We start from the raw sequence: 25,419 nt of genomic DNA, 5'->3' as shown, positions 1-25,419 counted from the left end.
TTTATCTCTATGCTGTGAGATCAAGGGGAAAGATCAAGATGCTGCTAAAGGCACAGGAGCCAGCCAGTTAGCCTAGTCAGTTGGCAACCTTAGCCTCACCCAACATAACAACAGTTACACCGCGAGAGTGCAAAAACCTGAACTTTGCTGAATTTCTGTATTTTTAAATTAGTATCACAAACGAAGGACTGAGAACTCAGGAAGTTGCTATCAGAGCACGTGAGCAGAAATTTCCGAGAGCCCCTGCAGTGCTTTATCACAAAATGAGTGTTGTGTTCTCAGTTCAGATATCAGTGGTTATGCTACAAGATTATCCCGGTTTAGCAACACTGAGAATCTCTGACAGCTGGTGACTCCAAAGCAGTAGAAGTCGATTGGGCGGGACAGAAACAGCCTCCCACTTTGAGGTGGTCTGTCAAAAGTGGGTTTAAAGTAAGCATGCCAGTGAAAGAGGTTGATGCTATTCATAATGCAGTTTCCTGTGCAAACAGGAAACATTAACCCCTGTTGCCACATCACCTATGGGCTACTGCTGATTATTTCAGCAGGACTACTTCAGAGTAGGTGGCATGCAAATAACACCTTTCTCTGTGTCTGGTCCGATGATCATTTAAATTAGCACTAAAATAAATGTCTATGCTACATTTTAAGACATGTTTGTTTCTGAAGGCTGGTTTTCTAAAAACCAATAATGTCCTAATAAAAGTGGTTTTGTGGCACATAAGCATCCTTTCGTTACTTAAGAAGGCACTTTCAAAAAGACAGCCAATGAGCCAAAAAGACTGGTCTGGTACACTCTGATGGGCTAACAGCAACTTCAATCAACAGGTGAAGCTTTCCTCAGCAAGGAGATCACCACGATCACTGGCTAAGGCAGGGTTTCCCAATGTGGCGCCTGCCAGTACTTACCTTGGCGCCTGCCAAGCTTTTCAGAAAGTGGGTGGGGCTGCTGTAAGGCAAGGTTTCTTACTGGTTTACCTCATTGAAGTGAAAGAGCTTTCCACTGGAGGATGACGAGGACTAGTAAGAAAACTGGGCTTTCCTTAGTGTGTGGTTCCATTCCCCCTTGAGGATTTCCTTCTTCCCAGGTGTAAGGAGGTATTCCATTTGGCTCCACCTTCCGAAACAGCCATTTGGGTTTTGGCCCCGCCTCCCATGGAAGCCATCTTGTTCACCCCACCCCCTCTCAAAATTCCCACAGCCTCAAAAAGACTGGGGACCCCTGCAGATCAAGAAACTATTAGACAGGCTGACCCTGGCAAGTATTTGGATGGGAGACCTCCAAAGAACACCAGGGTCAGGAGGCAGGCTTATCAAGTAGGGCTGCCAGATCCGGGGGGGGGGTTGCCTGCTCTAGGGGCCCCCAACCTGCCGGCCTGGATCCAGCCAGCAGGGGTAACCCCACCCCTAAAGTGCCTGGATCGTGCCAGGCACGTCGCTGGGGGACGCTCTAGCATTTGGCATAAAAACTCTATGGTATCATAGTCCCGGACTAGGAGCTTCTCCCCCACTGGAAAGAGGTAAGAGACCTGGCAACCCTACTATCAAGCCACTTCTCTAAATGCCCTCCATGCCCCAGTTGGAGTTGCCAGATGTCACCATGACTTCCAGGCACGGGCGCGCACACACACACACACACACACAAAATGCAAAAGAAAAGAAAAGAAACTATTAGACAGAGAAACAAGGGTTAGTTTAAAAAGCCGGCAACCCCAACATTACACGTAAAATGCCAGAACATTTTTTGTCTGTCAACAGCAAACCCCATTTATTCACAAGCTACAAACCCAAGTTAGCTAAATCGTTTTTCCACCTACACCCCCCCCCTCTGTTTTATCCTCACAACAAGGATGGTAGAAAGATCAGGCTGACTGGCCCAAGGTCACCCAGTGAGCTTTCATGATGAGCAATGGTTTGAACCTAGATCACCCCAGGGATAGCCCAGCACTCTTAACCACTGCCTCACACTGGCTCTACCTATTCCCGTGACAAGCTGCCTATCCCTGTGGCAAACAGCTTTTTAATATTCAGGTAGGGTAGCCATGTTGGTCTGAAGCAGCAGAACAGAGTTTGAGCCCAGCGGCACCTTCAAGCTCACACCTTGAATAAAACTTGGTTGGTCTTAAAGGTGCCGCTGGGCTCAAACTTTGCCAGGAACCATAGAACGTGCTTTTGCTTGAGCAGGTCTATAAAACAGAAGAGCCTTGCTGCGTGGAGCCAAAGGCCCATCTGATCCAGTGTCCTGTTTCTAATCACTGCAGGCCTCTACGGTTCTTAGTAGTGGGCCCTAAAGAAAGCCGTTTGTCCCTTGATGCTTGTTACTCAGCACAAGGTAGAAGGAAGTTGCAGGTAGCCGCATGATAGTTTTTACTAGCAACACCCACAACGACACAAAAACAGTGTGCAAGCTTTAGAGCCCATTGCCCCCACCCTGAGGGAGTAGGAAGCCAGCTCTGGACTGGGACATTTGGGAGTTGAGCCTGGGGAGGGATCTCCACTGGGCATAATGCTATAGAGTCCACCCTCCCAAGCAGCCATTTTCTCCAGGGGACCTGACTGCTGTCACCTGGAGATGAGTTGTAATTCTGGGAGCTCTCCAGGCCCCACCTGGAGCGTGGCAACCCTACAAGGAAGTGTTCCGGCACACTCAAAATACATTTTATGCCATTTTGATTAGGCCTAATAAAAGCTGTTACCAAGCCAACCTCCATGTAAGGCCTAGAGCAGGGGTGTCGAACTCATTTGTTAGGAGGGCCGGATCTGACCTAAATGAGAGCTTGTTGGGCCGGGCCATGGGTGTCATAAAATGTAATGCGAGGTACCAGAGATATAAACTTTATAAAGGACAGAAACACAAAGGGGTATTTTTTTACTTTAAAACATGCTTAAAACATTAGCACTCTTGCAATATTTTGTTTATTTAACAGTGTTTGATAACTGACATAACTGACACCTCTTGCTCTGAATTATTGCATCAAAATGTCTGTGCTGTTGCAGTCTTGCTGCTGCTGTTCAGCTGTGTGTATCTGTAAGCTGCAAACCTACAATGACGCAGCAGCAGCAGCAGAACTGGAAGAAGAAGCAGACGACAGCCAGTTCCACTGCAGGCCTGATAGAAGCCCTCGGGGGCCTCATCCGGCATGTTTGATGCCCCTGGTCTAGAGTTCTTCTGGAATGACTGATGATCTCCAGACTAGAGATCAGTACCCCAGAGGAAACGGGTCCTTCGGAGGGTGGACTCGTTGGCATCATTATCACTGCTGAGCTCCCTTCCTAAACTCTGCCCTCCCCAGGCATTACCCCCCCTAAACCTCCAGGAACTTTCCATGACAGAGCTGGCAACGTAATTTTGGATGTTACGCTGTTCAAACCACTGTTGGGCACTAGTGGAACAAATTGAGCCTAGGTTCACTGACAAAACCAGTTCAAGTGATAATCTCCAGCCCGGCACCACATTACATGCCCATTTCTGTGATTAGTCAGAAGCAAAACCAATGAAACAAAGGTTGCCAATGGGGTGGGGTGGGGGGAATGCCCTGTTCCTCCAGTTGCCAACCTCCAGGTGGGGGCAGGAAATCTCCCAGGATTACAACTGATCTCCAGATGACAGAAAGCAGGTCCCCTGGAGAAAAATGACTGCTTTGGAAGGTAGACTCTGTGGCACCCTAACCTGCTCCCTCTACAGACTCCGCCCTCCCCAGGCTCCACATTCAGACCTCCAGGTATCTCCCAAGCAGGTGCTGGCATCCTACCTGTCTCTTGAATAGAGTCTTACTGAGCTATTATTTACCAGGTGATTTTATTTACCTCTACGCCACAAAAAAAGTCAGCTGCCCATTTCATAGAATCACAGAATGTTGGAAGAGTTGGAAGGGACCTTGCAGGTCATCAAGTCCAACCCCCTGCACTCTACACACTAAACCTCTATTCAGGGAACAGGTCATTTTCTCCAGCCCTGTTGGCAACCATAGCTGAATCAAGAATCTCTCTCTTGGTCTTTGAAAAGTAAATTGCAAAACTACTGTCCCACATTTAGCCGTAAACCACATGGGGAGGGGACGTTGTTTCTTTTTCCTTTAGTGCTAATAACAGGTGTGCAAGAGGGACTAATTAGCAAAGCCATACAGAGGTGGCCAAATCTGGTGTTAAAGTCCTAAAGCTGTGTTCAATGGATCCTTTCTTTTTTTGGTATTGTTTTTCATATGTGCATGTGAATGTGTGCGCACCTGGAAGTCATGGCGACCTCTGGTGACTGACCCCTACAGGGGGCTGGGAGGATATCTAGAGAGGAGGCGGAATAAAGCCTTCCCCCGCCTCTGGTATTCCAAGGAGGTCTCCCATCCAAGTACCTGCCAGAGTCCACCCTGCTTAGCTTCTGAGATCTGACGAGATTGGTTTTGCCTGGGCTATCCAAGTCAGGGACTCAACAGATCCTTTCCTTGCAACGCTGCCTTTACTGGAATGGACCTGAGGCATGCCATGAAAGATTAGCATTCAGGGGGATTTTTCACGATGTGGTACTGACATGGCTAGTTCCTTCCACTCTGGAGGAGTAGTTCTAAGGTAATTACTTCGCGCCTAGTCTGGGAAACAGGAAGGAAATGGCAGCCTCCGTTGTCATGGCTCCCAGTGAGGAACCGGCTTACAGAAAAAAGTATGAAGGCCGGATGTTTCTGCCTAGGTGATGTAGGGAGGGGGAAAGCAACAGCTGTTGTGTACCATGGGTGCAGTTAAAGCAGGAGTCTATCAGGACTTATCATTTTTTAAGGCGATAACTCTAGTTTGAGAGCCATGATTAATAAGGAGAGTTTTCTAAATGGTAGATGGGTTGGTGGTTGCATGGTTTGTTGAACAGGTAAAGGGATCTAAATAGTTTAAATGGATATCGGGGGGGGGGCAGGACAATGACGGACACAGACAATAAAGCCCAGCTGTACAGGAGACTGTCATTTCAAATCTTTTTTGGAGCATCCAGCAGTCTTAAAGTCAGGCACTTAGGCTGCAGTCCTAAGGAGACTTTCCTGCCCAACTAAATAAAAAGCTGACAGGGGCCTTAAGATTAGGGCTTAAGAAGCAGACCTGTTTAGGATCATTTGCTTAAAGGTTCTTGCTCTCAGAGCTGAGCTTTTGCCCAGTTTTTGTCCCCTTGGGAGTGAAGGCTGTTAGGATTGGCAACCTCCAGGTGACGGCTGGAGATCTCCTGGGATGACAACTGATCTCCAGGCGAGAGCGATCAGTTCACCTGGAGAAAATGGCCACTTTGGAAGGATTCTATGGCCTTATACCCCATTGATGACCCCCCCTCCCCAAATCTCCAGGTATTTCTTAACCCAGACCTGGCAACACTCAATGCAGTTACAGTCCATGCGGTGCAGGATCTGGCAGGTCCAGGCTCAGATCCATGCTCTGCCACGCAAGCTTGCTGGGTGGCTTTGGGCCATTTGCTCTTTCTCAGTCTGACCTACATTGCAGGGTTGTTGTGAAGCCAAAACAGAAAAGGAGAGAATGATTTTGTAAGCTGCTTTGGGTCCTCACTGGGGAGAAGAGCAGGACATAAATAGATAAAAACAGACCTGTTTAGTGCTTTGTCTATCAGCAATTCACCATAAGCTGTAACTTTTTGGTGGAGAAATTCTTCTGCAGTCTGCTGAGTGCAAATTAGAGTGGGGAACGCTTTACCTGAAGGGCATTCCCAGACACAGACCTGGAGACAAATACCCATCCCAAGGTAAAGGTTCCCTTGCTCGAAGCCAGTCAAGTCCGACTCTAGGGTTGCGGTGCTCATCTCCGTTTCAAAGCTGAAGAGCCAGCGCTGTCCGAAGACGTTTCAGTGGTCATGTGGCCAGCATGACTAAACACCAAGGCGCACGGAATGCTGTTACCTTCCCACCGAAGTGGTACCTATTTATCTACTTGCAATTTCTTGCTTTCGAACTGCTAGGTTGGCAGGAGCTGGAACTAGAGACGGGAGCTCACTCCGTCGTGCGGCACCCGGGTCTTGAACTGCTGAACTACCGACCTTCCACAGCCTGCAGTTCAGCGTCTTAACCACTTGAGCCACCGCAGCTCCCTACCCGTCCCAAACCAACCATCATTTGAAATCACACCATAGATCACGTAACAGTTATATCCCACCCTCACAACAAACCTGACGTGGGTTAGGCAAGCAGAGAGGTACTGTCCTTCTCAATGAAAATAGCCACTGAATTTATAACTACAATCCCAGGTAGGATGACCAACCTCCAGGTGGGGCCTGGAGATCTCTTGAAATTACAACTGATCTCCAAACTAGAGAGATCAATTCCCCTGGAGGAAATGGCTGCTTGGAGGGGTGGACTCCGTGACATCATATCCCTCCTCTCCCCAAACCCCACCCTCCCCAGGCTCCACCCCTAAATCTCCAGAAATTTCCCAACCTCAAGTTCCCAAAACTCCTGCTCTGCTTCCCAACCCCCATCACCTTCTCCTCTTGGTGGCGGTGGCCACTGCCAGGTCAGGCTCCTGTTGGGGTTGAGGGGGCACCTGAAAATACTGCCTAAATTCTAGGTATCTGCTTTCGGTATTGTCTTTACATGTACAGACATTACTGACAGGCAGGGTTCTTTCTGTAGAAAAAGCCCAGCAGGAACTCATTAGCATAACAGGCCACACACAACAGCAAAACTCATTAGCATATTAGGTCACACCCTGACAGCACGGCTCATTAGGCCATACCCCCATGTTACCAGAAGTGTGGTCATCCAGCCACACCCACCTTTCCCTTCTTATTCTGTTTACCTTGTTTGTTGTCAAAACTCAGGGCTTTTTTTGTAGCAGGAACTCCTTTGCATGTTAGGCCACACACCCCTAATGTAGCCAATCCTAATGAGTTTCTGCTGTTGGGTGTGGCCTATTATGCTAATGAGTTCCTGCTGGGCATGGCCAACTCAGGAGCCAGCCGGAACTCCGTTCCTGTGCGTTCCTGCCCAAAAATAGCCCTGCTCACAGGACTTCTGGAGGGGTTAAAACCCAAAAATTAATTTTTCATAAACGTTTTTCTGCACTGCATTTTAGTCATGACTAGGGCTGTTGTGTGGATCTTCTTATCCACATGGAGACCACCCTTGGCAATATTAGATGTAGTAGAACTGAAACGTGGGTGGGAAAGTGTGCTCCTGAATCACAGTCAAGTGTTTGAAACATGTGAGCTGGGTAAGTGGGTGATATCTGCAGCTGCTTCTGGAGATGTCACCCCACTTATCATCTGTAGTGGCCTAGACAACCAAATATATTTACATCAACAGAAGACTCCCACAAGACAACCAGTTTGGTGAGTGGTCAGAGCACTAGACTAGACCGGGGAATCCCTGCTTGCCAACTCACTTGGTGACTTGGGGCCCATCACTCTCTCAGCCTAACCTACCTCACAGGGTGAGGTGACTAGAGCTGACATCCATCAAGGTAAGACACTGTGATAGCAAATGTATATGAACTGTTGTTCATTTCATGGTAAGATTATGATTAATGCCACACAGAAGCAAATGGATCCATTTAACAATTGCTTCCTGTTGGACAATATGTTTTGGGTTGGGTGCTGGCCTTTCTTGAGCACCACTGGAGTTTAATCAATATGTGTTCAGCTAAAAGGGTGGAAATAGAGTTCTTTGGGCTGTTGTATTCACAAACAACCCATATAAAGCCAAAAGCAAAAGTTCCATCGAATGACTGCAGTTCATGTGAGTCACAGAAATCCCTTCAATCTACAGCCTCGGTTTCACAACATAGACGCAACCACTTCCTATTACCAAAAATTATGGAGAACCAAATCACCCTTTTCCTGGAGTAAAACTAGGACAAAATTACTAGAAACCGAAGCAAAACACCTCCTTTGAGTTAATGGTCGAGGGAAATTTTTTAAAATTCAATTTGCCATTCAGTTTTCATATGTGTCTAGCAATAGCATTGCTAACATTTGATATGTGAGTGCCATGCTAGGCAAAGCTGGTGAACCTTGCCTGGAATGAGACCCTGGAGCCCAGAGTTTGAGAATCACGAGAGCAAACAGAGGCAGCAGCCCATCTTTAAGAGGGGGTGTTCTACTTCAACTATATTCAGGACATAGATACAAGGGCCTGGAAGAGAATAATTACTCTTTGTTTCCCCCTGGTAGGGCTCCTGTGGCTTCAGTTGTTGCAGAACAATTCATCAGGTGAAGCTCCCTCTACCTGTGCTGTCTAAAAATGTTACCTGATCAGTTTTCGCATATTTGTTAAAGGCAGAGGTCATTTCGGGGGGGGGGGGGAACGCGGGGGATCGCAGTTCCCCCGGGTGAGGTGTGGGGCACATGAGGAAGCCCCGCATCCTGCTTCCGGCCGCCCCGCTTCCGGCCCTCATTCAGCCAGGAGGAGGCAGGAGAAGAGGGAAGGTAAGTTGCTTCCTCCCCGCCTCTCCCCACCCCTGCCTGCCTGGGGCCAGGGAGGGCCTTGGCGGGACTTCCTCGCACTCCCGCTGGCCTTGCAGGTCCACCGCCGGGCCCCTGATGTCAGGGGGTGTGGCATATGCTAATGAGTTATGCTAATGAGTTCCCCTAGCTCTTTTTCTACGAAATGACCCCTGGAAGGCATGGACTTGTGCTGGGGGAGGGGGGGTGTCACCCATACTAATAAAGTATTTGTCAGGCCTTAATTTTGGTTTAGCTTCAGCATACTGTAAAGTATCCTCCAAGATATGCCAGGTCCCAGTCCCTTGCCACTGAGGAAGATCAGTCTTTCTGTAATAGAACACAGGACTAGTGGCTAGGGTCAGCAGGATTTTTGGACCTGTTCCTGTGCTAGTAATAGAACCTCAATCTGAAAGTGAAAATGCTTTAAAAATCTGTACTTACGGGGCTGTTTTTTTTTGGGGGGGGGCGGAAGGGGAGTCATGCTACTATCAAAAGCACTGGAACAGGCCAGGCTGATTCTCTGATGTGTTGGCACCTCTATTTCTAAACAGTATTAAACTTTTAAAAAGAAGTCCGTCTATTAAGATTACAAAAAGAATGCCCATCACACTCTGTGATGAGAAGCTAAACCTCAAGAGGTCTGATTTTTGCTGGGGGGGGGGCACTGTGGGGTGAATCATTGCCTCCTAATAAGATCCAAGCTGAATGTTTTTTTCTTTTCTGTCACAGGTATTTAAAGCCCAGGAGATGGACTAACCTGATGGGCACCAGTTTAGGATGTTTTGGGTCCTCAATGGAGAGAAAATCAGGCTAAGAAACAATCTGAAACCAACCCAACCACCTTTGCACGCGGTCATTTAAACGTCCACTGAATGTGTCCTTTTCCATTCTGTAAGACAGATTTTGTTTCAGTAGGCTTTTGACTTAACATCAGAGTAGGGAAGCTAATTTTCCCTTGGCCACCAGTGTGGGTTGGAGGGGGGGGGGAGTACGGATGCAAGCTCCACATTGGGAAAGTCCTGGAGATCTGGAGGTGGACCCTGGGAAGGACAAAGACAGCCAGTTTGGTGTAGTGGTTAGGAGCGCAGACTCTGATCTGGGAGAACCGGGTTTGATTCCCGACTCTTCCACATGAAGTTGCTGGTGTTACCTTGGGTCAGTTACAAGTTCTTTCAGAGCTGTTCTCTCACAAGCGCTTCTTGGAAGAGCTCTCTCAGCCCCACCTACCTCACAGGGTGTCTGTTGTGGGGAGGGGAGGGGAAAGGAGATTGTAAACCACTCTGAGACTCCTTCTGGTAGTGAAGGGCAGGGTATAAATCCAATCTCTTCTTCTTCAGTATCATAGTCTGCCCTTCAAAGCATCCATTTTCTCCAGGTAAACTTTCTCTGTAGTCTGGAGGTGACTTGTAGTTCCAGGAGATCCCAGGTTCCACGTGGAGGCTGGCATCCCTACAGTTGATGTATCCTGTGACATATGTCCGTACCATTGTAACAGGAGAGCAGGAGTTAGGAAATCTCAGTAAGCAGTCCCCTTAAACTTGATGGAACTTCTGGGAAGTAATGCCAAGCTAGTGTTATTTCACATACCCTCATGTGGCATAGCAGCTACAGTGCTGGATTAGAAATGCCGAATCCCCACCCTGCCATGGAAGCTTGCTGGGTCATTTTGCATCGGTCACACACTCTCAGCACTAGCCTCAGGCACTAGATAAAATGGAGGAGAGGGGGAAAATGCCAGCCTCTTTGGATTCCCACTGGGAAGAAAGGTGGGATATAAATGAAGCAAATTAACAAATAAACATATGCAAATAAGGATAAGGTAAAGGTTCCCCTTGCTCGAAAGCCAGTCGAGTCCGACTCTAGGGTTGCGGTGCTCATCTCCGTTTCCAAACCAAAGAGCCAGCGCTGTCCGAAGACGTTTCCGTGGTCATGTGACCAAGGCACACGGAACGCTGTTACCTTCCCACCGAAGTGGTCCCTATTTATCTACTTGCAATTCCTTGCTTTCGAACTGCTAGGTTGGCAGGAGCTGGAACTAGAGACGGGAGCTCACTCCGTCATGCGGCACACTCGGGTCTCGAACTGCTGAACTACTGACCTTCCACAGCCTGCAGTTCAGCGTCTTAACCACTTGAGCCACCGCAGCGCCAAATAAGGATAGTGGAGTGTATTTGAAACAGGAGGTCAGTAGCCATCTTGGAAAGTAATATTCTCACACATCTTTCCACTACGATATGTATTTATTCTGATTTTTATATCTGCTTCTCCAGTGGGAATGCGGAGCCCAAATGACTTCCATTGTTCTTTTCCCCTCCATGTTGGTGACGGCGGTACTCAGTAGTAATATACTCTGCAACAGCCTACCCTGCTATATTGTTAGTATATCACAACAACCCTTTTCTTTTTAAGTTTAAGATTAATTTGACAGTATGTGTATCACACTAAGTGTATCGTAGAGTAGTGCAATTTCTGAATTCATTCAGCAACACGAATAGTCCAGAGAGGTGGATGGAAGAACTGTTATTGCTTCAGTGCACACACTTCAAGAACATTTTTACAAACGTAACTCCACTCCCCAACATAGGGATCAGTATCAGCAAATAAGTACCCACCCTTCTAAATGGAAATAGTTGGATTGTTTTTTCTAAAAGTCAGTTTATAACCTTTGCTAAAAGGCATCTTTGAAGTGTGATTTAATCAGCACAAAAGATAGCTGAGGGGGGATTACCACAACTGCCTTCAAATCAATTATCTACTAATCTTCATGACACTGGCCCTGTTCATACAAGGGGTTTTGGTCCGGGAGTGAGACAGAACGGGGGCGGAGCAAACGGGCGCGATCCCACGGCAACATCTGGGAATCGTTGCCTGCCCGTCTCCGATCCATCCCTCCCACCCGAAAACCCGCACTAAAAAGAACCACCTACCTGGGTGGTTCTTCCGAAGTAGAACGCCTCAAACCGGCCGTGGGATCGGCCGGCGCGTCCTTGCGCCAGCACATCCCGGCCCCCAGCCGTTCAGCAGCCTCCCCCTTCCCTCCAACTCTTCCTCCCCGGCATCTGCTCGTGCCGGGGAGCGCCGCGCCGCGGCTTCGGGGATCCCGCCGCAGCGTCGCAACTTTGGTGCGGCTTTTAAAAGCCGCGCTTTTCACTGTGTTTTCCCTGCCGTGTGGCAGGGGCCACTATAGAGAATCCATACTTGCCCCCAGGCTAGAATGAGCAAATTCTGCCAGCACCTCTCATTTTAATAGCTGTGTAAAACCCAGGTCTTATCACTGGATATTGAGGACTTACCTAATGAATTTCTGCATAAGAGGCCTCCCAGAAAAAATTACACTAGTTCTAGATAGGATTGCTACACTTTTCACGAAAGCTTTGCGTCTTTAATTGGCACGTGAAGAGCCAGAAATCCACAGGTCAAACTTACAAGGGTATGAGTCATGGAGAGAGGGAGGAAAAGCTCCCTGTCCTGCTGCTAGAGCCTTTGTGGAACTAATTAGCAAAGGGAAACTTTGGAAAATTACATTAACAAAATCTCTTTCCCCAAAATGCAGACTTACTCACTTTGATGTGTGAATTAGCCCTGCCCATACGACTTACATTCCACAGTCAGGAGGGTTAAAATGAGGGGTTTTTCAATGCAGTTTATTGATAAAATGTGAATTCTGACAGCCATTGTGCTACAGTGACACGACTAGGGCTGGGAAGACCCAAGTCCAAATTCACCTTTGCTCTGAAAGTTAAGGGGTGACGTTGGCTGCTCTCTCTCTGCTTAGTTTACATCACGGGATTATTGTTGTGACAATAAAATGGAAGAAGGGAGAATGATGCTGTAAGCTGCTTTGGATGCCCCTTGGGGAGAGAAGTGGGGGGCATGAATAAATGGAAGAGGGGAAAGCACTCCCCTGGGCTTCTTGAGCAGAGGGCAGGAAAAGCATGCCCCAAATATCTATTTGTCTTCTAGATCAACACCAAGGACTACAGTGTAGTTTTCCATGTACAACAAATATGTCATCTTTTGCAGACTTCTGAGCAGCTGAATTGGATCTTGGGTTCGATTCTGGGGTTGGCTCTTGTAGATGTTTCATGATGAAGGGTTTAAGTGTGATCTTTTGGTTTGTTTTTTGTTTAAAATGGTACCCGAGTTCACTGACCCAGCTCCTGTTCCCTTCCCGCTACCTGGACACATATTTAGCAAGCAGTGAACCTTCTCCTACGTAGGTTGCCAACAGCCTGGAGAAATACGTCCTGTCCCTTAAACAGAGACTTAATGGGACGTTACTGACTGACTGATGCTGTTAACTCCATGCCGTGAAAACCTCCGGCTGCCCATTTCCACATGTTAAACTTCCATTAAAAGAACAGCACATTTTTTCTCTAGCACTGTTGGCAACCTGATTCCTGTTATTTCTATGCCAGGAAAGATCCAGCTGTTACATTTTTGAGACACAGACATCAGGCCAGAGAAGATAGTATTTGTATTGGGCTGGTATGATAGAAATATGATGGGGTTTTTTTTACATGACACCATTGTTGATATGTTCTGAACGCCCTCACTAAACCAGCAACAGTATGTGGAGTAATAGTACTGGAGTCATGAACTGCATACTCTAAACTCTGGATTCTTCATACATCATAGTTCTGTCTAGCGCAAAAGCAGCTGGTTAGGTGAACATGATGGTGGATACACTAATGGAAACAGCCTAACCACAAAGCTGTTTTTCTTTCTGCACCGGAAACACCTGCCAAAAGATATTGTGTTCAGAACGATCCTCCTTCTGCAAAATTAGTTTTAAAACTAGTACATAGTTGATTTGAAGAAAATTCCCCAACTGATTCATTAGACGCCTGGAAGAAACAATCATTTTCTACAGCAAGCATGCAGCTTGTTTCATATACCACCAGACATTATGCTTATTTACTCAGAAGTAAGTCCAGTTAGTTTAGTGAAGGCTTTGTCTACCAGCAATTCATCATAAGCGGTAACTTTTTGGCAGGGAAATTCTTCCACAGTCTGCCGAGTGCAAATTAAAGTAGGGAACACTTTACCCGGAGACAAATACCAACGGAGCCATTCCACCGGGCCTTCAGTTGAGGTAGCAGGCATTCAAGCTATTCCAGCCCCCCTGTCCTGTCCACGGCACTGTTTTTTAAACTTTTTTTCCAGTGCCCTGCTGTTTCTGGACACCATCTGGACACTAGTGGTTTTAGAGTAATTATGTTGTAATACATGGGCTTGATTATCTGCTATTGATAATTATTGTTTTATTGTTGTCGAAGGCTTTCACGGTCAGAGCTCATTAGGTGTTACAGGTTTTCCGGGTTGTATGGCCGTGGTCTTGGTATTGTAGGACTACAATAGGAATATGATGTGCTTTACATCTGACAATAGCACTGTATCTACATCTGCCAACAGCACTACAGATAAGATTAGAATTTCAACAGCCAACCCACATGCAAAAGAACCTCCTCAGGAAACAATCCATATACAAAAGAACCTCCGCAGGAAAGCTCCTCCATTAGCATGTTCACAGCCTGGGGAACTCCTACAAGTTAATGACTCAGCCCTGGAAAAAAGAAGAAGTCCCATCTAAAGAAGAAATAATCTATAAACTATTGGAAACAGCGGAAATGGATAAACTAACTTTACAATTACAAGAGAAAAAAGGGAGGTGTGATCTTGCAACTGCGGGTCAAATTCCTCTGGAGGAAATAACCTCTTCCCCTCCCCCCGCTTTATCTGGTGCATGTGACCGCAACCATAGAGGGGTTAGCTAGAAAAAAAGAGTAATAGTTCTAAAACCTGACTCAATCAACTTGTTCCCATTGCAACCATATCAAGTTGTTCAGATATAGTGACCTTAAAAAAAACTCCACCCACCCTGTATTCCCCCCATCCATAACAAAGGAACCCCCCCCCAAAAAAAAAATCTATAAAATCATATTCTAAACCTCCCTTTGGAGATAACTCACCAGAACCCTGGACAATATAGTCAAGGGAACAGGGGAACGAGAGCATTATTTCTAGGACTTCCTAACCTTAAGGAGGCAACAAAGACTAAATCCCTCCCTCTCTCCCCCTGCACTGACCATTAATTACTTTGCTATATGAGATATATTTTGATAATGATAGCAAAGAATGTAGGACTACAATACCGTAACTAGAGGATATTCATAATAATTTCAAAGTATGAATTTATGATGACTGCCTGATTGGGCTTCTGCTCCATTTAAAGGATGTTGTTGGACTTGAAGGCTTTTGTGTTGGCAATTTCTTTAGTACTTCCGGGGGGGTTTCGAGATTTAAGTCTGTAATAATGTACATCCACTTTCAAGATCTGTAGCTTGATGCAATATTCCCTGATGGTAGACTTGTAATTTGCAGGGGGAAGACCATCTATGTCAAATGTTGGCTTCAATGAGTTTGCTTGCAATAGGTTTCATTTCCCAACGTTATTTGTAATATACTGTATATTTTAAGCTCTGGATTCTTCCTACATTTTAATTCTGTGTACAACAAAAGTAGCTGGTTGGTGAACGTGACTGTGGATACACTAACAGAAACAGCCTAACCACAGAGCTGTTTTTCTTTCTGCACTGGAAACACCTGCCAAAAAACCAGCAAAAAAAATGTATTCACTACCACTCCCTATAGAACTCAAATTCGGGAACAATCCTAAGCAGGTCTACGTGGAGGTAACTCCTGTTTTGTTCAATGGGGCTTACTTCCAAGAAAGGTTTCTTGAGACTGCAGCCCTAGTTCTGCATCTTTATGTTTAGGACGGTGCTCCTAAATTCAGAAGAGGATGTTCTTCAAGATGGCTTTGGGTCCAGGATAAACTTGTAAGCACTCTAATTTGATCCTGGTCCAAATGAAAACTTTCTAAAAAATATCTGGAAAGAATGTTAATTCATAGTCTTTAACCTCCTCAGTCTAGTGAACATATGCAGCATGATCCTAAGCACAAATATTCAGAAATTAGACGCACTGACTTCAATCAGATTTACTCCCTACAAGTGTGCACAGAATTGCAGTTCAATAGGATTATGTGGAAGATTTTATAAATTTGCTATTTCACTCAGTTCTGATGGCTACAGGCAGCAGTGAACACTTACAATTCACAACACAGTATTTCCTCTATGTTTCTAACTTCATTCTCCCCATCGAAAACTATGACAGAACAGATGGTGATTTCAAAAACCCTGCTATGTGAAATAACAGAAATAACTTACAGAAAGTTAAGACATGAACCAGTAGGACTTCAGAATTTAATGAAAATGTAGCCAAATCCTAACTCCTTTAATGGATTTTATTATTCCATAAGTGAAACCCAGTATCAAGCAGAGTGTCCAGCCAGGATCTTGGAAACCCAGATTTGAATTCCCACTCCGCATGGAAGCTTGCTGGCCAGTCACACACACTCAGCCTAACATCGTTCACAGAACTTTGTTATTACTCAGCTGCCGGCTAAATCTCCATATTTTCAAGCTCTCCTACTCAAATTTAGTGCTGGACAAATACTTATGTTGAATGTGTGAGAACAATGCAAGTAGCTTTGGTCCCCACTAAGAGACACAGGATATAAAGGAAGTAGCTTTTTTAAAAGTGTGCATAAGACTGTAGCCACAGCTTTGTATTTTATTGAAACAAACTCAAAGGAAGTGTAACCTTCACCACTAAACTCAAAACTTTGGGAATAAATCTAGTGCTTAGCTATTGAAATGAAAAAGGCCACGATCCTTGGCACACTAGCTAGAGCTAAGTACCACTGAATTTATTGAACTTGGCACAGGGTTGCAACAGAAATAAACAGGAGTGTAGTGGCACCTTAAAGCCAAACATAATTCCCAGCATAAGTTTTTGTAGACTACAGCAGTCTTCATCTGACACAACAGAACAGTTCTCCAGGAGGCCGCTGAAAATTAGTGTAAGGAGGCAACATTAGAGGAATGTGGATAGCTCACTGGTCTGATGCAGCACGACACCTCTTATCTGCATACTTCAATACGTAACACAAAAATAACATTTCACAGCCCCTTGACAGTTTTGCTTGAGATGACTCCTCGTTTGACTTCTGAGAGAGGCTCAGTGCGTAAAATTCTAACTTTTGCATAAAAGTTCACAACACACAAGAGGAACTGGAGTGGAATCTCAGCGGTCCATAGAAAGACTCTGGACAAAGCCAATTCATTCCATGTCACCATCACAACATCAATGACACACAAACATACAATGCAGCAGAGTACTGAGTTCACAACTCCACCTGCCCCAAGTCAGGATTTCAATTTCCAGCTAGGGTTGCCAAGTCCCCCCTGGCCACCAGCAGGGAACGAGAGGGTAGGACTGCCAGATCCAGGTTAGGAAACACCTGGAAATTTGGGAGTGTAGGCTGGGGAGGGCAGAGACCTGCATGGATTTTGCATGGACCAGGTATGTCTGGTCCACTTGTCCTCCAAACAGAATAGCTCTTTGCAAAGATATGCCCTGCCTTGTTCAGAGCCCTGTATGTATTTAAGGAGGTTTGTGCTTCCTTCTCCCCTCCATTGACATGTCTGGTGGTATTAGATACAACAAAGTAACTTTAACAAAAGCTCTTAAAATACATTACTCTGTTATCCAGTCTTCAATATGTCTAGCAGCAGGCCATTGAAATTTGTGCTGAATCCTGCCCGCCCCCCCATGAAATCGCTTTACTTTCTCTCTTTTGAAACAGCATTCCTGGTGGTTGAGATATGGACCTTGAGATACTTGCTTGGTCAAAAGCTCTTTTAAAATTTGCTAAGGGCAATTTTTAGGGTCTTCAGCCCCAGGTTGGGAAACACCTGGGAAGGTAACAGTGTTCCGTGCACCTTGGCGTTTAGTCATGCCGGCCACATGACCACGGAAACGTCTTTGGACAGCGCTGGCTCTTCGGCTTTGAAACGGAGATGAGCACCGCAACCCTAGAGTCGGATTGACTGGCTTTCGAGCAAGGGAACCGTTACTAATTAGAATCATCAATGGCACTAAACATATCTGTATGTCTGTGTATGTCAGAGGTGCTGAGTCTACTAAGTCAGACAGAGTGCTGAGTGCATAACAATGTTTCATAAACTGTGCGTATAACATAATTGAGGTTGCAGGCCTGCTCACTTACTGCCATCCTAAGCACGCTTTTAAATTAGGGTTTCAGGTCCCCACTGGCCACTGGTGTGGGACAGGGGTTAGGGTTGCCAAATCCCGGTTGGGAAACTCCTGGACATCTGGGGATGGAGACTGGAGAAGGCAGGGACCTCACTGAGGTACAAAAGTCATAGAGTCCACCCTGCAAAGCATCCATTTTCTCCAGGGGAACTGGTCGCTGTCTGGAGATGAGCTGTCCCACCTGGAGGCCGGCATCCCTACCTGCAGCCCTTTCATCAGACATCAAAGGACCATGACTGAGGCCAATCAAGGAGGCCCTCCCTGGCCAATCAGAAGGCAAGGCCGTTTGAAACCAACCGCCACACCGAGCGGCTCCCATTGGCTCATTCGAGCGCGGGCATCCCATAAATGCCCCCTGCCTGGCATCCCTCCCAACCGTTTTTTCCTTCCCGTTTTGACAATAACCGTCGTCGCCTTCAATCCCTCGTGCCTTCCTCGAGGATGAACAGCAGCAGCCGCCGCCAGACCTCAGCGATGCCCTCGCCCCAGAGCGCCTCTCCCTTCTGGCAGCTCTTGGCCATCCTAGCCAAAGAACCGGACCTGAGGTGGCTCGACTGGGTGCTTCGCCAGCGAGAAGCCGCCACCCGCCAAGCCAGGGCAGAAGCCGCGGCGCGGCCCGCTGAGGCGACGGCCGCGCGCAGCCGCAGTCGCCCTGACGTTCGCGCCACTTTCCTCCAAGAGGGGCCAGCCGCCGCCGCCGAGGAGGAAGCGCCACCTTCTGGAGGAGCAGCGGGAGGACAGCACCGCGCCGGAAACGGTGAGCGCCGGCGTCCTCCCGTCGGGCATTGGGGCCGGGAGCAGGGAAGGGCGGGGGAGACTGCTGGGCATGCGCAGAAAGGCCGAGGCCGCTGCTGGGGGAAAGGGAGTTTAGCGCGGGAAAAATGTCTCGCTCGTTCGTGGCCTCCCCTTTTTTTTTGCCGCCCTGCCGAAGCTCGACGGGGCTGCCCTTCGGGATGGGTTCGCCGTCGGCCGTCTTTGCAGCCTCGTTTCCCTCCGCCGAGCTGGCTTCGGCCCTCCCGCCTGGAGGGCAGCCTCGCTCCGTCTCTTTTCAGCGGCCCCAGGAATCCTTGTTCGTGGTCCTGGAAACGAGGTCCTGCTGCAGAGAGATCAGGACTGGGGGATGAGGCTGCAAAGGGGGGGTGGTTGGGTCCAATGTTCCCTCTAAGCTGTGGGGTGTTGTGAGCAAAAATTCTGCTTTGTGAGCTCCTGGCATTAAAGTTGTGAGCGAGTATTTTGGCTACTGCATAAATTAGTTTGCTCTGGAGTCCTCCTGCCTGAGCTAAGACAAAAATGTGTGAGCCGGAAGCTAAAAAACTGTGAGCTAGCTCACACTAACTCAGCTTAGAGGGAACAGTGCTTGCAAGCCTCGGCTTTGGGGAAGCGCGCCTGCATTGCAGAAGCCCATCTAGGGGTCCGCTCAGTGAGTTGTGTTAAAGGGGAAGGGACACACACACACACCCGTGCCGCATCCTAGCTTTCCCCCCAAAATCCGCTGCCCGCTGAGCGTCACAGAATTCCGCCTGGTCCTTCCCTTAAATTGCTGTCTGCCCGACCCTGTGTACAGATACTCCAGTCTAAGCCCATTGATATCCCTTGGCTAAGATTGGAGTAACGGCCCGGGATTGCTGTGTGTGAGCCTGTAGCCAGCTGGGTTTCACAGTCACCTGAGTCTTGTTAGGCTGATTTCTAAATAAGAGTTTGCAGCAGTGTTCCCTCTAAGCTGAGTTAGTGTGAGCTAGCTCACAGTTTTTTAGCCTCCGGCTCACACATTTTTGTCCTCACTCAGGAAGGATGGCTCCAGAGCAAACTAATTTATGCCGTGGCCAAATGACTTGCTCACAGCTCTAATGCCAGGAGCTCATAAAGTAGACTCCACAGCTTAGAGGGAGCATTGGTTTGCAGCCCAGTCCCCTGCTTATTGGCTCCCCCCCAAAAAAAGTCTCACTGGACTGCCAGTATGTTTGTCGGGGGAGCACACTCATCCTAGTTGGGTTCTTCCTGCTTGCCTATGCACCCTGGATTATTAAAATGCTCCCTGTGTCACCAGTTTCTTGGGGTTAGGGACTGAGGGGTTGGGGGTTTTGGCCCCTTTAAGCCCGGGGGGGGGGGGGGGGGTTCTTGTTATAATTTAGCACAATTACTGAATTTTTTTGCCAGGGGTTCAGATTGTGTTTATTTGGGGAAGGGTACAGTGGCAGATTCTTGTCTGTTGGAGGTGTTGGCTGAACAAATTACTGTCCTGACAAGTGAATTTTCTCAGTTGTGTACTTGACACCCCATCCTTGGAAGAGAGGTAACTTTGCATAGGTGGACTAATGCCCAGAGATCGATCCAGCTGTGTTTGGTCTGAATTTATTCAAGGCATCAGCTTTCGAGTGCGCACACACTTTTTCAAATACATTGGGAGGAATGTCCGAGCTTATAGACACAGGCTGAACAGCAAATTTACATGCAACATGATGAAGATGTTTTAAGATATGCTAGAAAAAATTAAATAACAAGCTAAAGTTATAAGGTCAACAGTTGTAAAGCATTAAATATGTCAAAATAAGACTGAGACTCTCCATTCACTTCTCTCAGACATGGAGGTCATTTAACAGAAATGTTTTTTCTTTTTTGCGATAGGTGTAGTGTTAGGTTAGCCAAATATTCCAGTATTCCATATCTTACATTCAGTATTCTAATACACTATTCTGAAAAAGAAATACGCTGAAATACAGAGGATGTATAGACCCTCTGTATGAGAATGCATATGGTGAGGACTGAATGAGTTGGCATATGTAATGTGATAAGAAACCAATATCCCTGTGAAGTCCTGGGGAGATAGATCCAGGTGGAGATCCCTGGGGAGGTTTTTGTTCCAAGACTTGTAATAACTTGTAATTCAGCAGTTTCCATTATGTTCCTGAAGTTCCTTTGTAATAAAACAGCTGGAAGGTTGAAGTGTTCTACAGGTTTCTCAGTCATGATTCCTGATATCAGATTTGTGTCCATTTATCCTCAGCTGTAGGGTTTGTCTCTATGCACTGTGATCTAAGAGTTTACAGTTTGGATACATATGTTTCTTATAACTTCAGAGAATCACTAATCTCATATGCTCATAATTGGCAGATGGGAAGATTTTAGTATGGTTATAGGTAATTTCCATAATTGGGCCTATATAAAATAGCCACCCCCAAAATAACCCAGAATCTCTCAGATGTGGGTTGTATGAGACTAATCTTTGTGTAAGCGCTTTGGTGAGCATCTCAACATATTGCTTTTTTACATTAGATAGGTTAAGGCTAATTTTAATTGTACATATGTATTTCTGATTTTATTTACATATGCAGGTATATTTTGCATCCTAGTGATTCATATTTACTAATTCCCAGAATAATTAATATTAAATATCTTAAAAGAGAAACATGAGTGATCTTTAGCTGGCATGCAAGGATTTAACTTTGCACCCAGAAATATTTAAAATTCTGATTTCTCGTCAGTCAGGGGGCTGTAACCTTGTAGGGATTGGGTATAGAACAGTAGCCATCTCAGAGTAGCCCTGTGGTTTAGTGGTTCATGCATTGCTTTGGAACAGGCAAATAAACCTTTCATTTTCATTTGTATGTTTTTAAAGGAGTACTTCCTTTATGGGGGTTAATTGTTCAGCTGTTACTGTAGTATTTTCAGTTAGGTGTATAGGGCCCCCCCCCCCCCAAAAATGAAAGGGAAACCTGACACTTTTCAAATACTGTTGAGTAGTTCTGATCTGTTCCTGTTTCCACCCTCATCTCTTCAGGACCATTCCTACCCTATACAAAATAATGCAAGTTGTTCACTACTCTCTTTCCTGTTGATCAGTTCCAACTTTTTTTTAAAAAAAAAAATTTATTTGCATCATAAATTATTATTACATTGCAATATAATCCCAATTCTCTTATGATATATTTCCCCCCCTTTTATATCCCACCCCCCACAAGGTGACCATCACATAGCTACAAATTAAATTTTTAACCATGAGCACATTTTTTCAAGTATAACGGAATTGGCTTCTCCATTATTTACCTATTGAAAGTATATAGACCATTTCTTTTTTTATCTCCTTCATCTTTCCATCCCATGCCTTGTTTAATACATTCCAATATATCTGACTGGATATATTAGTATAAATAGTCATTCTATCTATCTAAAGACCACTTCAAACTCTCCTTCCAACCATATGCAATCACAGCATGCGCTGCTAGTAACATTGCTTTAAAAACATCCTGATTTTGTCTCTCAATATTATAGTGATCAGTTCCAACTAATTTAAGACTTGAAAAACATGTTTTACTTTATTACTACTTATGTGCTATTGCTGATTATTTCTTTCTCTTGTTCCAGATTGCCGTCTTTGTAGAAGCCAAGCCAGTCACCATTTTGGTCCTCGGCCTCTAGAAGCACTGAGATCAGTGATGCATTCAACCCACCCCAGGATTTGGAGAATATACAAAGTGGGCCTGAGCCGGTTTGTTGCTTTCCGAGAGGAAGCAGGGTTGCCGTCAGCCTGGCCTATTCCGAGGGAGCAGATCAGAGGCTTCTTAGTGACTCTGGATTCTCAGCGGCTGTCTTCACCTAACATAATCGCATACTTGGCAGGACTTTCGTTTATCTCTCGGATGTTTCATTTTCCAGATCCCCTTCAAGATTTCCTCATTCCTCGCCTGGTGACAGGCTTGCACAGACGGGGAGACATTCGAACGAAAGGGTGGACTCCACTCTCCTTGGAAATGCTATGGTGCCTGGTGGAAGCTGTAGACAGTGTGTGCGCTACTGTCTACGACCGCATATTGTTCCGGGCAGTGTTTCTGTTGGCGTGGTTTGCAGCACTGAGGCCAGAGGAGATAGTGGCTGAGGACAACACTTCTCTGGATCCAGCATTGCTGCGCCTGAATGACTTTGAGTTCTTAGAAGACTCCATTCGTATTCAGCTGCGTGTGTTAGGGGTTGGCCCAGAGAGGTTTGAGTTTCGTTTGGGTCGGGGAAAGGAGTCAGTGCCATGTCCTATTCTGGCTGTTTCCAAATATTTAGAGGCAAGACCACGTGTACAAGGACCTTTCTTCATTCATGGCAATGGGGAGCCCTTGACCAAGAGACAGTTCTTGGCAGTCTTTGATCGTACTCTGACTCTTGTTGGTCTTTCTCCACAACACTTCAGCCTAAATTCCTTTTGGGTGGGGGCTATGATAACAGCAGTGAAGTGTCGATTACCTGAGCAACTGATGCTGCGTCTGGTAAGATGCCCAAACAGAGGCAACCCACAATGATACATTCCAAGAGTTCATAATGATTTACTTTTGCCAGAAGAAAGACATTTTACACAAGCATTTTGTTAACATTTGTACTGACTGTCCTGTTTGATACTTTGAATAAGGCCTGTGGTTGACTTAATTGTTGCCATTATTATAGGTAGTACTGCAGAGCAAATAGGTCTTCTGCAATGTGCCAGTTTTGTTGCGTGTTTTTACAATGTCCTGTTGGTATAGCAGTTTTTTCAACTACATGGTAATTTTAGTTATGCAACAGCGGGGACTGTTAGTCTTTTTAACTCAAGGGAGATCTAAACAAAGTATTCTGTAAAGATTCACTGGCACTTACAGGACATTAAAGGTTAGTCAAATCAGTGTATTGAAAAATATTCAGTACTCTCTTCCAGTGTTAAGTCACATCAGGCTTAATTAAAAACTAATTTATTTTTTGGGGGGTACTCCAATAACTGATTTTAAGGGATTTTTAGATAATGGCTAAATGTTTTGTATGCTACCCTGTTTCCCAGAAAATAAGACCTACCCCAAAGATAAGCCCTAGCAGGATTTCTATGCATTTGTGGTATAAGCCCTAGTGTGTCTTCTTGAGAAAAAATAAATATAAGACAGTGTCTTATTTTTTGGGAAACACGGTATATGTAGCAATACTTTATTGCAATCATGTATTGATATAATTTAAATGTTTTTGCATATAAATCTTTGTCATCTGGAAAACTCCTAATAAAGTTTGACATTAAAAAAAAGTTTCTCTGGATTCTTTTGTACAATGCAGGTTTTGAATTTTTATCCCACCCGTTCCGCAAAGCAGCACATGGGCTCTTCCCACACTGTTTTGCCCTTACAAGTGATAGAAAATATACAATAAAATACAGCACAGTAGCATTAGATTAAGACACTATAGGTCACATTTTAAAACTTATTTCATAAAAAAGGAAAACCTTTCAGAGACACCTGTTGTGTACTAGTTAAATTCTTAATTGGGCTAATCTGGCACTAGTTTGGCTCGAATTTTCTTTGTGAAAGCGGTAGTGTAAAAAGACATCATAAATTAAAATAAATAATAAAAGAAAGACGGCAATTAAAAACATGGGACAGGGATTATTGAGGAACGCCTGGCAAAACCCAACAAAAAAGTCTTCACCTGTTGGCGGAAGTCAGTGGGTGCGAGGGGCCTGCTGACACTTTTCCTGGTGTTTTTAGAAAGGCTCAGCAGAGTTTCTGCAGATTAAAACCGTGGTTTCAGCAGAAGAGGCCAGCACACTTGGTTTCATTCCCCCCCCCATTCCTTGTTCCCAGTGTATTTTTTAAACTACGCATCTTTACCCTGCTCTTGGGCTCCCTATGTGTGCGTATATGTTGCTCAGTCTCCCAGGGTAGTCATCTTGCGATTGGTTCTGCCTCCTACGGTAGCCATTTTCTAGTTGCGCCTCCTGCCCTGTGTCAGAATTCAAAAGGTGACCACAGGCTCAAAAAGGCTGAGGATCCCTGAAGTAGGACATGACCAGTGTCCCCTCTGAGCTGAGTTAGTGTGAGCTAGCTCACAGTTTCTTAGCCTCTGGCTCACACATTTTTGCCTTCACTCAGGAAGGATGGGGCTCCGGGGCCATCTCATTTATGCAGGAGCCAAATCACTCGTTCACACCTTTAATGCCAGTAGCTCACAAAGTAGATTTTTTGCTCACAAGACTCCACAGCTTAGAGAGGGCATTGGACATGACCAGTTAGAGAGGGCATTGGACATGACCAGTGTTCCCTCTAAGCTGAGTTAGTGTCCGCTAGCTCACAGTTCTTTAGCCTCCAGCTCACAGTGGCTCCAGTGCAAACTAATTTATGCAAAAGCCAAATCACTTGCTCACAACTTTAATGCCAGTAGCTCACAAACAATGTTCCCTCTAAGCTGTGGAGTCTCATGAGCAAAAAATCTACTTTGTGAGCTCCTGGCATTAAAGTTGTGAGCAAGCCATTTGGCTCCTGCATTAATTACCGTAGTTTGCTCTGGAGCCCCATCCTTCCTGAGCTGAGACAAAAATGTGTGAGCTGGAGGATAAAAAACTGTGAGCTAGCTCACTCTAACTCAGCTTAGAGGGAACACTGCTCACAAAGTTGAATTTTTGCTCACAAGTCTCCACAGCTTAGAGGGAGCATTGGACAGGACACTGGAACAACTTTCTGCGCTCATTTGAAAGCCGGGGCTTCTTGAGGCACAGATTAAACACAAGCGGTCACCACGAGATGGCCACTAGGTGGCAGAACAAGACATACGCAAGCTGCCAGTAGTTTTCAGCTGTGAAAGCTAGTACTTACAGCATGTACACTGTATTCAGAAGGAGGCAGATCTTGAGGACAAACAGCTGGGATCGTCCTATCGATCTCACTGCTCGTGGATATCTGGCCGGCTATTTCTAGAGACACTGTTCTTACGATTAAAAGAATATATAGCCCCACTTCAAGATGAAACCTTATTTATGCCAGCAGAACATTGGCCCCGGTCACACGGGCCGGATATCGGGGGGGGGGGGGGCGCGGACC

This window comes from Gekko japonicus, unplaced genomic scaffold (genome assembly GCF_001447785.1).
Source record: "Gekko japonicus isolate JY-2015 unplaced genomic scaffold, Gekko_japonicus_V1.1 scaffold55, whole genome shotgun sequence".
In the NCBI taxonomy this organism is placed as follows: Eukaryota; Metazoa; Chordata; class Lepidosauria; order Squamata; family Gekkonidae; genus Gekko; species Gekko japonicus.
Note: the sequence above shows the minus strand (reverse complement) of the source record.